This window comes from Rattus norvegicus, chromosome 18 (assembly GCF_036323735.1).
Source record: "Rattus norvegicus strain BN/NHsdMcwi chromosome 18, GRCr8, whole genome shotgun sequence".
In the NCBI taxonomy this organism is placed as follows: domain Eukaryota; kingdom Metazoa; phylum Chordata; class Mammalia; order Rodentia; family Muridae; genus Rattus; species Rattus norvegicus.
The window spans coordinates 6557544-6570386 of record NC_086036.1 but is presented as its reverse complement, the minus strand read 5'-3'; the positions used below and the strand labels follow the sequence as shown (position 1 = coordinate 6570386).

General features: G+C 46.7%; 1 protein-coding gene across 1 annotated transcript in view; it reads left to right on the top strand.

Moving 5' to 3' along the window:
* The window catches only part of Kctd1 (potassium channel tetramerization domain containing 1), a 194080-nt gene that overhangs the window by 20640 nt on the left and 160597 nt on the right, over nucleotides 1–12843 (top strand). The gene's annotated exons all lie outside the window — the stretch shown is intronic.

Below are 12843 nucleotides of genomic sequence, written 5' to 3'. Positions count from 1 at the left end.
CCACCTGTGTAGCATACCTCCAGATAGACTATGTGGAGTCTCCGGGTGAGCCCACTCCCTTCCCGATTTCTGTGCTTCTCCTGCAGTGGCCTTACCATCGGCCATGTGCCTAGATCAGAGTCCTTGTGGCTTTCTTCCTCCCCCGTTACCTGTACTCACACGGTTAGTTATACACAGGGCAGGCATACGATGCAGGCACTTGTGTGGTGCATGCTAACACACACTGGAGAGCTGCTACAGCCTCCCTGATGCTGAGATTCCAGGTGAATACCATGTGACCGTGCCTAACAATGGCTGAGAGATCCTTTCCCAGACATTTCTTAGGAAATAACATGACATTCTATCCTTGCTTTAAAACATTCAAGAACTTCCTGCAGGCTACTAGACAGACAGAAAAGCCAGAGCCTGACCTCGGAGCCCTGCATCCACTGGCCGTGGCTAGATCTCCTGGGGACTCCTCCTACCACCCCACTTATATCTCAGGCCAACTTTCCATACTTCTGTTATCCCAAACTGTTGGGTCATCTTCTCTTCTTACGGTGTCTTTTGTCATTAGGGACCTTCAGCACTGCAGGGCACACCCTGGAGCACATGCAGAGACTAAGGGCAGATACCAACCGCTCACCACCCCAAGCTCTGAAAGAGCCAAGCCCAGTTCTTCTGTGCTGACCCTGAAGGAGAGCTTGGGTCACATGTGTTAGCATGTCTCATTTCTGTCAGGCTTCCCAGGAGTTTGAAGAGGACCAGAGATGGGGAGTAGAAGCAAAGGGACAGGGGGAGGGTTCCCTAAATGCTGAACTAACCAACAATGAGAGAATTTGGGAAAATCTTTTTGCATAGGACATGCGGTCAGAAGGGACTTTCTAGAAGTATGGGTTGGTGGCACAGTTGTCCCTTGTATTTAGGCACCAGGATTTCTGCTGATACCAAGTCTACAGATACCCAAGTCCCTTATAGAAATTGACATGGTCTCTTCCTCTAGCCAGCACAGTCTTCCCATCTAAATTTCTAATGACTCTTAGTGGGATGTAAGTGGCTGTGCTTACATTTAAGGGATGGTATTAAGGAGAAATGTCTGTGCACGTTTGCTACTGGGCAGTATTCCCCAGGGCTTCCATCCCATGCTGGTTGGAGGGCTGACTTTAACCAGAGTGGGTAATGTGAAGAGGTTAGAAGCCAGGTTCGAGGTCTTGGGCAGGAGGAAAGGTACATCTTTGTACGTGTCTCTTTAGCCATTGGCTACTGTGATGTCTTGCTGCTGTCTTCCAAGTTCATGCTCTGGAGCAAAACGATCCATTCATAGAAAGAGACTCTCTCTGAGTTACCAGGGAAACCCTGGAGACAGACAAAGTATCTATGAGACTAGAAGATCATGAACTGTCCAGGTGCGGTGATTAGATTTGAGAAAATGTCCCCACAGTCTTGGACATTTGAATTCTTGGTCTCCAGTTGATGGCACTGTTTGGAGAGGCTTAGGGGGCATGGCCTTGTTAGGGGAAAGGCTATGGAAAGTTTACAGACTTGTGGCATTTCAAGTTTTCTCTGTCTGCCTTATGCTTGGCTTATGAGATGCTGGCCCTCCAAACTCAGCCCTGCTTGTCGCCTCTGTTTCTCCATCACAGACTCTGAGCCTCTGGGACTGTAAGCCCAAATAAATTCTTTATTCTATACATTACCTTGTTCCTGGTGCTTTATCCCAGCAATAGACAAGTAATTGGTGCACTAGGAGCTTGTGAAAAAGTGTGATTAGAGTGAACCTGGAATGGTTTGTCATTTAACCTCAGAGACTAGGGACTTAGGATAAATCAAAGATTTACACAAAGGGATAGGAAGTCTTCCAATGTCACCACCTGCAGGATGATAAGGCTGAAGGCAGACACAGAAAGTCCGGGTGTATTTGTAGATGAATGATCTACAAACAGTATTTTAAAACTAATTATATGTAAGAAAGAGACTTCTACGGGTTTCTAAAATGACACTAGGGGCCTGAGGCTCATTAACTCAAACTGTCCTTGATGAGACAGTTTAAGATGAGCCTGTTGTTGGCAGCAGCCTCAAGACCTTGTCCTGGGCCTGGCATTAGCTGTTGTCCACAGCTGCTACTTACGGGTTATTATCTCACCCTTCAGCCCAAAGAGCTCATGGTATCCTACGGGGGTCACACGGAGTTCATGGTATCCCTACGGGGTCACACAGAGCTCATGGTATCCTATGGGGGTCACACGGAGCCCATGGTATCCTTACGGGGTCACATGGAGCTCATGGTATCCTTACGGGGTCACATATCTCAGACCATAGCAGAGTTCAGATTCCAGATCAGCTCTCCAAAGCTGAATTAGTGGCCTAGATTAATTTCCCCACTGCTGTCACAAACAACGGCCAACTAAAGCAAAGGAGGAAAGGTTTATCTGGGCTCCACTTGAAAGTCCAGTCTGTCACAACAGGGAGAGACAGTGGTAGGAGAACGAGACAACCTGTCACAGAGCTCTGCAGAGAGAGGCAAATGTGGGCTCCTGGCTCACTTCTTCCTTCGTATGCAGTCCAGGACTCCCAGCCCTTAGACTGTTGCTGCCCACATTTCCGGGGATCTTTCTGCCTCAGCTGACCTAATCTGGACACTTCTTTCACTAACACGCTGGGAGGCTTGTGTCATTTGATAATCAGTATTAACCGGTTCATGGACATCAGCCCTGGGGTGGGCTGGGCACTGATCACACACAGCAGCTTCTGGATACTTTGAATACTTTTGTGGTCTAGAATCATTTCCAGAAAGGTGGAGAAGCCTCGCCTCCCAGGACTATCCTCCTTGTCTGTTGAAAGGATGATGAGAGAATGAAGGGAGTCAATCACTGCTCAACTTCTGTCTCTAGTTCCTGAAACTGGTAGAGTGGTGGTGACCACACTAGGTGGGCTGACCCCATAATAGAAGACTTAGCACATTTCTCAGCCATGCCCACATGCTCACCACCTCCTCCTCACCGCTAACCTCAGCACCGCCCCCGGCAATCTGGATCGTCCGCCCGCATGAGAGAGCTGCCTTCATGTTCAGAGGCTCTGAGAGTCAGAGATGCAGGTGGAAACTCTGGAGTGTTGCTGACATCTTGGAACAAATGGGGACCCAGGCTGGGGATGGGGGTTCAGAAGGGGCCTGTGAAACCCCCAGGCCCCTAACCAGGAGCAGGGCTAGGGAGGTTGAAGGAAATGGAGAAGAGCAGCCTGGAAAGATGGAGTGCAGGGAAAGAACGAAGGCTCAGCTTTGCAAACTCAGAGTAGTCCTGGCATGTCAGCTGTTGTAGAGAGGTCTGAAGACACACAGGGGACCTCTGCAGTCAGCGAGAGGGAAAGGAAAGCAGCAGCTGGTTCAGGGGCCCAGGAACAGGCTCCATGGTTCAGAACCCTGGTCTACAACCTACCTACTGTGGAATCATGCCAGAGGCATCCGAGGGTGAAGCTGTTATGGGGGCCAACCCTGGGCTTCAAACAAAGAATCCTTGTGGCATTCTCATCTATTACCACACACACACACACACACACACACACACACACACACACACACACACACACACTGACCTGGAACTTGTCATCTAGGCTGCCTGGCCAGCGAGCCCCACGGATCTGCTTATCTCTAAAATTACAAGCACACACCACCATACCTGGCTTGGGTAATGGGTTCTGGGAGTTGAACTCAGGTGCCATGCTTGTGTGTGTGTGTGTGTGTGTGTGTGTGTGTGTGTGTGTGTGTGTGTGTGTGTTGAAACAAGATATGATGTGTCCTAGACTGGCCTCCAATACTACATAGGGAGCATGACCTTAAACTTCTGCTCTTCCTGCCAATGACAGGGCTATGTGTACACAGCTTTGAGGACTGAACCCAGGGCTTCACTCATGGGGACAAGTCTCTACCAACTGATCCACATTCTCAGGTGCCAGTGTGGCTCCGTTTTGATTTCATGATTTTAAGTTTTATTTTACACGAGTGTTTTGCCACATTAGTGCTGGTGCCCTCCGAGGTAAGAAAAGGGGGTCAGATTCCCTGAAACTGGGGCAACAGAAAGCTGTGAGCTGCCATGTGGGTACTGGGAACCAAACTCAGGTCTTCTTCAAGAGCAGCCAGTGCCCATAACTACTGAGCCACTCTGCTGGCCCCCAGTGTAGCTTTCCAACAAGACTGTGTGTGTGTGTGTGTGTGTGTGTGTGTGTGTGTGTGTGTGTGTGTGTGTGTCTGGGGGGGTTGGTGTGTGTGTGCGTGCGCGTGCGCGTGTGTGTGTCTGTGTGTCTGTGTGTGTGTCTGTGTGTCTCAGGAGGGAGGGAGTCTCTCTTACATTCAAGTAAAGCACAGCTGTGACATTGGAGACCCCCTCGGCCACATACTCAGATGGGGATGGAGGGAACGATTAAAGAACTGTTGCCCAAAGGCATCTAAACCAGATTCTCAGGGATTTCCCAGAAGTATCTGTAAGCAAGTCAAGCTTGCTGGGGTGTGTGTCCAAGGCTGGGGGACCTTACATGCACACGGCTACCGTTCACGAGCAGGCCCAACATCAAGAACACAGCAATGGATGGAGCAATCTCATCCTTGCATCTTCGTGATTTCTCACCTCAGCCCTGGGATGCAGCAGGGTTCACTGATGTCCTCTCCTTGCAGAGAGGAACCTGAGGCTTCGGGATAACGCTGGCTTCTTTTCAGTTTCACTAGGGTGTCACAGTGTAGAGACGAATGGATCAGAGATCAGGATGAAACGAGTGGTAAATACCAACCACCAGGGACAAAGTTTAAAGGCTGGGAAAACAAAACCCTCACGAGCCGAGATAAGTAATTAAAAATTGTTTATCACTACTGGGAGGTTTGCATAGACTCCATAGGAACACCACCACTGAGCTACCTGCCAGCCCTTTCATAATTTGCTGACATGGTCTCGTGGAAGCATCCAGACCCATCTTGGTCCTGATCATCCTTGCCTCAGTTTCCCTAGTAGATGGGGCTATAGGGATGCACCACTGTGTCCTGCTCAAAATCAGCAACCATTTAACGCAATGTTTAAAATCAGTGCAAAGAAACAGTGAGAAGCAAAATATGAAAACAGTCAATCAAGACAGGGCCTAAGGTAGCTGCCCTCAGGGACAGGAGTAATGCAAGAGCTCGGGATTCTCCTTTTCATTGCTTTGAGGCTGGATCTTGTAGACTTCAGGCTGGCCTAAAATTCACTGCACGGTCAGGGATGATTTTGGATTTTTGGTCCCTCCTGTCTTTACCCCTAGAGTGCTGGGTTTATAGGTGTGAACCATCACAGCCGGATTTATGCAGTCCTGGGGGTTGGAACCCAGGGTCTCAGGCACCAGGTGAGCCATGCCCCTGGTTCACGATGGGCAAGCATTCCACCAGGTGAGCCATGCCCCAGCTCCTAGGATTCTTTCTCTAGTCATAGGCTTTTCTGTTTAGCAGTAGACTGAAGAAAGTAGTTTTTCTGTGTGTGAGTACCCACATGTGTGTTGTATACACATCACATTCTTGCAGTGCCCTAGGAGGCCAGAAGGATGTCAGACTCCCCTGAACTAGTGTTACAGCCCTTTGTGAGCCACATGGGCGCTGCAAACCAAACCCAGGACCTCTGCAAACACAGCCAGTGCTCTTCACTGCTCAGCCATGTCTCCAGCTTAGCACAGATTTAAAATATAATAATAACCATATGTTTTCAAATATTCCTCTTGCTTCCCGGGTGTCCTGAAACCCCTTTAAATATCACCACTATCACCTTTTCTGCTCTCAGACAGTGTTGGGTGTGTAACTTGAAGAGCTGTGCTGTTTGGCTTTAAATCCTGGGGTCCGTACTTCTCCACTGTGTTCTCTGGGGCAACCCGCAGTCCCCAGCCTTGCCCCTCTGTAACCCTGAAGAACAAAGTTCACTTTAGGAAGCCAGAGAGGGACACAACACTGAAGCTCAGTGCCGAGCTCTGCCATTCTTGTTACCCCAAGGACCAAGTTTAAAGCCTCTCGAGATAGATGGTGGGTTTTGTTTTGTTCTTTAGAAATAATCTATGAGCACAAATTTTAATTATATGATTCACAAACACAATCACATTACCCTGCTGGTTTTAGCTGAGCTTTCCTCTTCCTTTGATGCCCCATTCCTCCACTTCTCCTTCTGTTCCCAAGTCTCATAACCATATTGACATCCCCGAACTGGACACGCAGTTGTGTGTAATTCCAGCAATGGAGGAGGCTGACGCAAGAGGATCTGGGGCTCAAAGCTAATCTGGGCCATGTGACAAAATTCTGTATTAAACAATTTGAAGAACTACCCTTGGGGGAAAAATACACCTGAAAAAAATGAATATGTTTGTTTTTGTTCAAACATATAATGAGATATAGACACGACATACATAAACATATATACACTTAGGTATGAAGGTCAGGACTCTTGTTCCATAGGACAGGGTGATGTCATGAAGACCTGGCAATCCTGATGGCTCTGTTCTGTCGGTCAGCGCCAGTACATGAGTCCTCAGCACAGACCCAACACCCTGTTCTCTGTGGATGAGCCTGGACTTGAAAACAATGATACCGTCAAGGACCCTGAATGTAGGTTCTGATGCTGCAGATTCATTTTTCCAGGTCTAGAGCGTGGTATAAATGGACTCTCACGCAGCTAGGACTTGGCTACTAGGATTATTTTGTCAGCCTAATACTTTTTACATTGATGTTTGTCTCGTTCCTCTGGCTCTCAGTTTGAAGTCACACAGTCCTAGCCACAGGAACTTCACAGAGCTGGTCACATGGCTTCCTCTGCCAAGATGCACACAGCAGTAGGTGCTTGAGCTCAGCTCATTGTCCTCCTTATTGTAGAGCGTGGTATCGCAGCCCAGGGAGTGGTGCCACCAACAGTGGACATGTCTTCCCGCTTCAATCCTCCTGATAAAGAATCCCTCACTGACATTTCAGGAGGAAAACAGGTTCCTAGTTATTCTAGATCAGATCCGGTTAACTGTTAAGTTTAACAATCACCATGTTGTGTGTGAACTACTTCTGCTAACAGTCACTGTGTTGTGTGTGAACTAGTTCTGCTAACAGTCATCGTGTTGTGTGTGAACTAGTTCTGCTTGCTATTGAGCAGTCTCCACTGTACACACATGTCACACTTTAGTTTTGTCTATTTTAGTAGATACTGCCCAGACCTCAACCCAAATGCTACAAACATCACACGTCTGGCCACAGCATATATTGGAGAAGTTTTGATTTGGGCAGGCTTGATGAACCTGGTCTCATATGTCATTAATTTTCATGATTATGGCAAATTATAGGATCTTTTTGTACATCTGTCTGGATTTATGCCTCTCTAAACTCTCTTCTCCTTTTCTTTATTTGTCGTGCCACCAGTTTCTAAAGTCACTTCCTCTGTTATATAAGCTATTTGTCGTTTTAATCGTAAGGGTTTTTTTTTAACTCCAAATCTATCACTTGTAGCTTGAATCTATTTATAATATCATTTTGTTAAATAATCATACACATGGTTTGAGTAGATTTCAAATGTTGTATCTTAAATTTCAAATAATAACTGTATGTGTTATGAGATCATATACGTTTTTCATATTGATATCTTTATCTTTTTAGGACCTTTGTGTTTTCCAGTCCTAATTTCTTTTCTTGGTCCCTATGTTGGCTGTGCACCCCTAAACACTGCTGCAATGACTTGTTTGTTGTCTATACTTAATACTTTAATCTCTGGGGGATGTGTTTTTGGGGGAGGTTATTTTATTTTCGACGGATAGTCAGTTGCTCTGGTATTGTTGTGTGCATAATTTATCTTCCCGCTAAGCTGAACTGCACCTTTGATGTATAATGTGTATTAAATTCTCATATAGAAGACTGTTCTGGGCTCTCTCTTCTTTCCCACTGGTCATCCTTAGCCTCACGCTCACACGGCCCCATTTCATAGCAGCTTTACACTGTCCTCTAAGCTCTGGAGACGCAATTCCCTTTTGCTGCTTCTGTTCAGTCTTTTCACGCTGTCTTTAAGCATCTGCTCTTTCACGGGAGCTTGAAGTCATTTTGTGTAGGTTCCTGTCACCCTGCGGTTTGCACTGTTCTAGCTTTGCCCTCTGAAAAAGTCAATGTCATTCTGACCTCAGAACCTTTGCACAGGGTGGTCCCTCAGCTGACCTCCTCTAATAATGCTATCTTCTCCCTCCCCTCCTTAAGGTCCAGTTCAAACATCTCTTTCAGAGGTCAGTGCCCAAAGTTCCCGTTGCTATTTTTCCCTGGACCCCCAGTAAGCCTCAAAATCCCCACCATGGCTTTTACTGAAACTTGAAATAACCGTTTAGTCATGATATATGCTCCTCTAAGAAGGTAAACTTCTGAGCCCACCCATCTCTTGTACCTCATACTCCCTCGCTCAGTGCACAGCTGAGCATAGTGTCCTCAGTGGACACTGAGGACAGATGAACGAGTGAATGCTCTCCCGAGTCAGGGACTGGTTAGCAGAACACTGGCTGTGCTGAGGCCAGTGTCCTGGGCTGCATCGTGCCCTAGGAGGTTTTCCAGTTTCTGGGACAAAACGCCTGACTGAACAACTTAAGGAGGGAAGATTTATTTCCCTCGATTGCAGAGGATTCCATGTGAGCCGGAGTGGCCGGCTGGAAGAGACGTCGACCAACATGTCAGACAGAAACAGAGTGGAGAAGTAACAGCAAGAGGCCAGATAGAGCCCCCAGGGGACCCCCAGATCTCCCTCCCCATCCCAAGCCTGCCTTCCACAGTCCCACATCATCCCAGTCACTCTGGCGGTGGATTCAGCCATGTCTCATGTCAGTCTTCAGGAACTTTCTGGAGAAGTTCTTACATGGAGACTGGAGATGTGTTCCAGGTACCCCCCAGGCCAAACCCCCTTCCAACCCAGTTGACCACACCAGGTATGGAGCCACAATCCTGCAGTCCCAGTATCCATGAAAGAGGATGAGGAGTTCAGTGCCCTTCTTAGCTGCACAGTGAGTTCCAGGGCAGTCCGGACTACATCAGACCCTGCCTCAAAAATAAAATAGAACAGGCCACCAGGAAGGTTCTGCGGCTAAAGGCGCTTGCTGCCAAGCCCGATGACATGAGTTTAATCCCTGGAATCTATATTACGGAAGGAGAGAGAATGGACTCCTGACCTCCACACCCAGCATGACCCCTTCCCCACACATTGCAGCCACAGATGACCAAACCGAAGAGTGTTTACATACGTAAAATCAACCGCGACGATGTCTCCCTTCCCACCGTCTCCTACTCTTCCAGATTTTATTGCTAATGAAGTAGGGCAGAGGTGACTAAGGGCAAACCCATCGCTACTGATGGGAAATTGTTCCCAGCTTCCTGCCTTAGACTGTGCCTTGGGCCCCTCATCATCTATGAGCCAGAAAGACAACGCCAGCTCTTCCTGTTCATCTGGGACTGCCTCCGACTTCCTGAGACTGTAAAACCTTTCTTAGTTATTCACTCGGCGAAAGTCCCCTGGTCCCTCAGCAAATACACAGGCTCTGCAGAACCTTGAAAAGTCATCAGAAAGTCTCCAGCCATTATGAGCCACAGTTTAAAAAAAAAAAAGAAAAAAAGAGACATCCTGAACTCACAAAATTATCATTCCGCCCCAGATTTAAACCCAGTTGCAGAGATCGTGGTATACGTTCCGTGGTTCTGGCCGAGAGGGCAATTTAATTAGAAGCCTCTGTCTCTAGGCACTTGTAACAACACCCCACCCCACCCCCCAAAATAATTCTCTAGGATGAAATTCATGCTGCCTCTCAGCCTAAAGGTATATTTTCCTGTAGAGTGTTGAGTAAGATTTCATTTACACTATTTTAAAAATTCTAGTAAAAGGGCAAAAGGGGGGAAACTTCACCACTTAAGAAATCATTCTGTTTTTTTACTTGGAAAAAAAAAACCAGTGCAAAGTGATTTCTTAAGAACTTTCCAGTTGCCTCTCCCCGTGCCTTTGGCATGAATGAAGAAATTTTGTTAAGCTGTAATGAAGTTGTTTCCCAAATGTATGTTGTTTGGATGAAGATTCATTTCCACTTTTTAAAAGCAAGTAGCATAGCAATGGCCTATCGGGAATTACAAAATCACAGCCGTGATAAAAGGGTTGTGTGTGCACATTCGTGCATGCGTGTTTGTGTGCATTGGTCAGTTACTTGACCTTTCTATGAAAATGGCCTAAGAAGTCATTGAGGTTGAGAAAACTCATGTCCAGGGAGTTGACTGAGTGTCTTAGCCTGAGTGAAAACCTGTGTGACGGTGAAAGTGCGCTTCACACAGAGCCCTGTGGATGCTGAAAGGCCCCTTGCCCAGGGCAAGGTTATAATCACACAGATTTGGCAATCACTGAGGGGATGTACTCATCCTGGCAGATCATGCAAGGGAAATGGGAGGGGCCCAGGCAGTCTCCTGGCAGCCTGCCTGCCTCTGTGGGCATTGGTGGCCTTCTTCCATGTGTGGAAAAGCAATTCCACCACCAAGTTCCCAGTGTCCATGGGGGAGCAGGTGCTTCTTCCGGTGTGAGTGAATGCAGTCATGTTTTCCATCAAAGTGGTTCATCCCTGAAATCCCAACACTTGAGAGGTAGAGGCAGGAGGATCAGAAGTTCAAGGTCTTGCTCTGCTATACAGTGAGTCAGAGGCTAGCCTGGGCTACATGAGATCTCTCTCTCTCTCTCTCTCTCTCTCTCTCTCTCTCTCTCTCTCTCTCAACAAACAAACAAACAAAAATGTCCAAGAGCCACCACTAGTGGCACAAGCCTGTAACTCAGCTATTCAGGACTCTTAGGTAAGAGGGTTCCAAATTCAAGGCCTGCCTGAGACATTGGGCAAGTTCAAGACCAACCTGGGCAACTTAATGGGACTGTCTCAAAATAATAAATGAGATAGATGGATAGGTAGGTAGGTAGATAGATAGATAGATAGATAGATAGATAGATAGATAGATAGACAGACAGATAGATCGATCAATCTATTGATAGACAGATAGATAGATAGATAGATAGATAGATAGATAGATAGATAGATAGATAGATAGATAGATAGATAGATAGATCTGTGAATGAAGCTCACTGATGGAGCATGCGTTCCAGACCCTGGGTTTAATTCCTATCTTTAAAGAAAAGGCAAGAAAAATGGCCAGGACTTTCTAGACCAGGTCACCAATGCACAAGTAACCCTCCTTTTTGTCAAACTCTATCACAAAAAAATTGGACGGCGATATAAACCTAAATGAAAATGAATGCTAAATTGCATAGTGTTGGAGTGTCCAATCGTGGTTCTTTAATTTACCAACCACAGCTAATTAAGACCACAGCTAATTAAGGGGCAGTCAGGTGGCCAAAGATTTATAGGAACATTTCCAGAGTGTTTCTGAAACCGAGGGAGGGGCAGCTTTGGACTGGGGTGTTCTTTAAAAGGATGTTACAGTGCTGGTCAGAGCATATACATTAGCCAGTGCACGGTTTTCTGTCATATCCTCCAGTTCTGTTATATGAAGATACGTAAGGCCATTTTCACAGGAATTTGTGATCATACATTGACACTCTCGCCCACAGCCACTACTCTCTCGTTTCTACCCCATTCTACCCCAGCCCCTTTGGTTCCTGAACAGCACTGCTTCTGTTTTCATGTGTGCACATGCAATTTCTGCATCTGCAGGGTGCAGGGCCCAGAGATGGGAGAAAGCTTTGATGCTGGTCTTTCTAAGGTGGACCTCGTCCACTCACCAGGATGACCAATTACCGCTGTCTTCCTGCAGAGGGCATAAGTTCTTTCTTCTGGAAAAAGTTCCAGTGGGTATCAAGTACCACATTTTCCTTACCCACTCCCACAGCTAGGTTGGAGCCACAGCTTGGATACTGTGAGTTTTTTTTTTCATGGTGTGCAATGCTTTGACCACAATACACCTTACAGTTCCACTGTTTCGTTCAAATGTGCTGCGTGCAACTGGTAGCGAAACAGTGAGTCTGCAAAAGTGGCATTTTCAAAGCAATTCAGATTATATAAAGCAAGATTTTTTGATGAGCAAACCAAAAGGTATGAGATGCTCTCCCAGACCTGAAACCAATAAAACCGTAAGAAGAGAGGGCTGGCAAAATGGTTCAGCTGGTAAGGAGGCTTGCTGCCAATTCTGACAGCCTGAGTTGAATCCCCAAGACCCACATGGTGGATGGAGAGTACTGTTTCCTGAATGTAAATGTTTACCTCTACACCATTGCCTTGGCAACTTAACACACACACACACACACACACACACACACACACACACACACACACACACACGTATAAGTAAATAAATTAAATTTTTAGGTCATAAGAGAAACAAGGCAATAGAAGATAATACACGATGGGCTGGAGAAATGGCTCAGTGGTTAAGAGCACCAGTTGCTCCTACAAAGGTCCTGAGTTCAATTCCCAGCAACCACATGGTGGCTCACAGCCATCTTTAGTGAGATCTGATGCCCTCTTTTGGCAAGCAAGTGTACATGCAGATAGAGCACTCATACGTAATATAATTTTTTTTTTAAAAAAGGACACAAGTAGATAGATAGATAGATAGATAGATAGATAGATAGATAGATAGATAGATAGATAGGGAAGGAAGTTGACACTTGGTATATGACTTTCAGTGTGAAGTTTGAGGTACAAAGCTGATATAACCTGGAAACACTGTAGTCCAATCGGGGATCCTGAGGCCTGTCAGGGAACATTGCAGGAGGTGGGACATAAATTAGTACTGGCAATCTTCACAAGACGCGCTGCTACCACGGTGCCTTCTCTCTGTTTCCGGGATCTATCAAGAGACTTCCTCCCCTGGGGCCTTTGCAC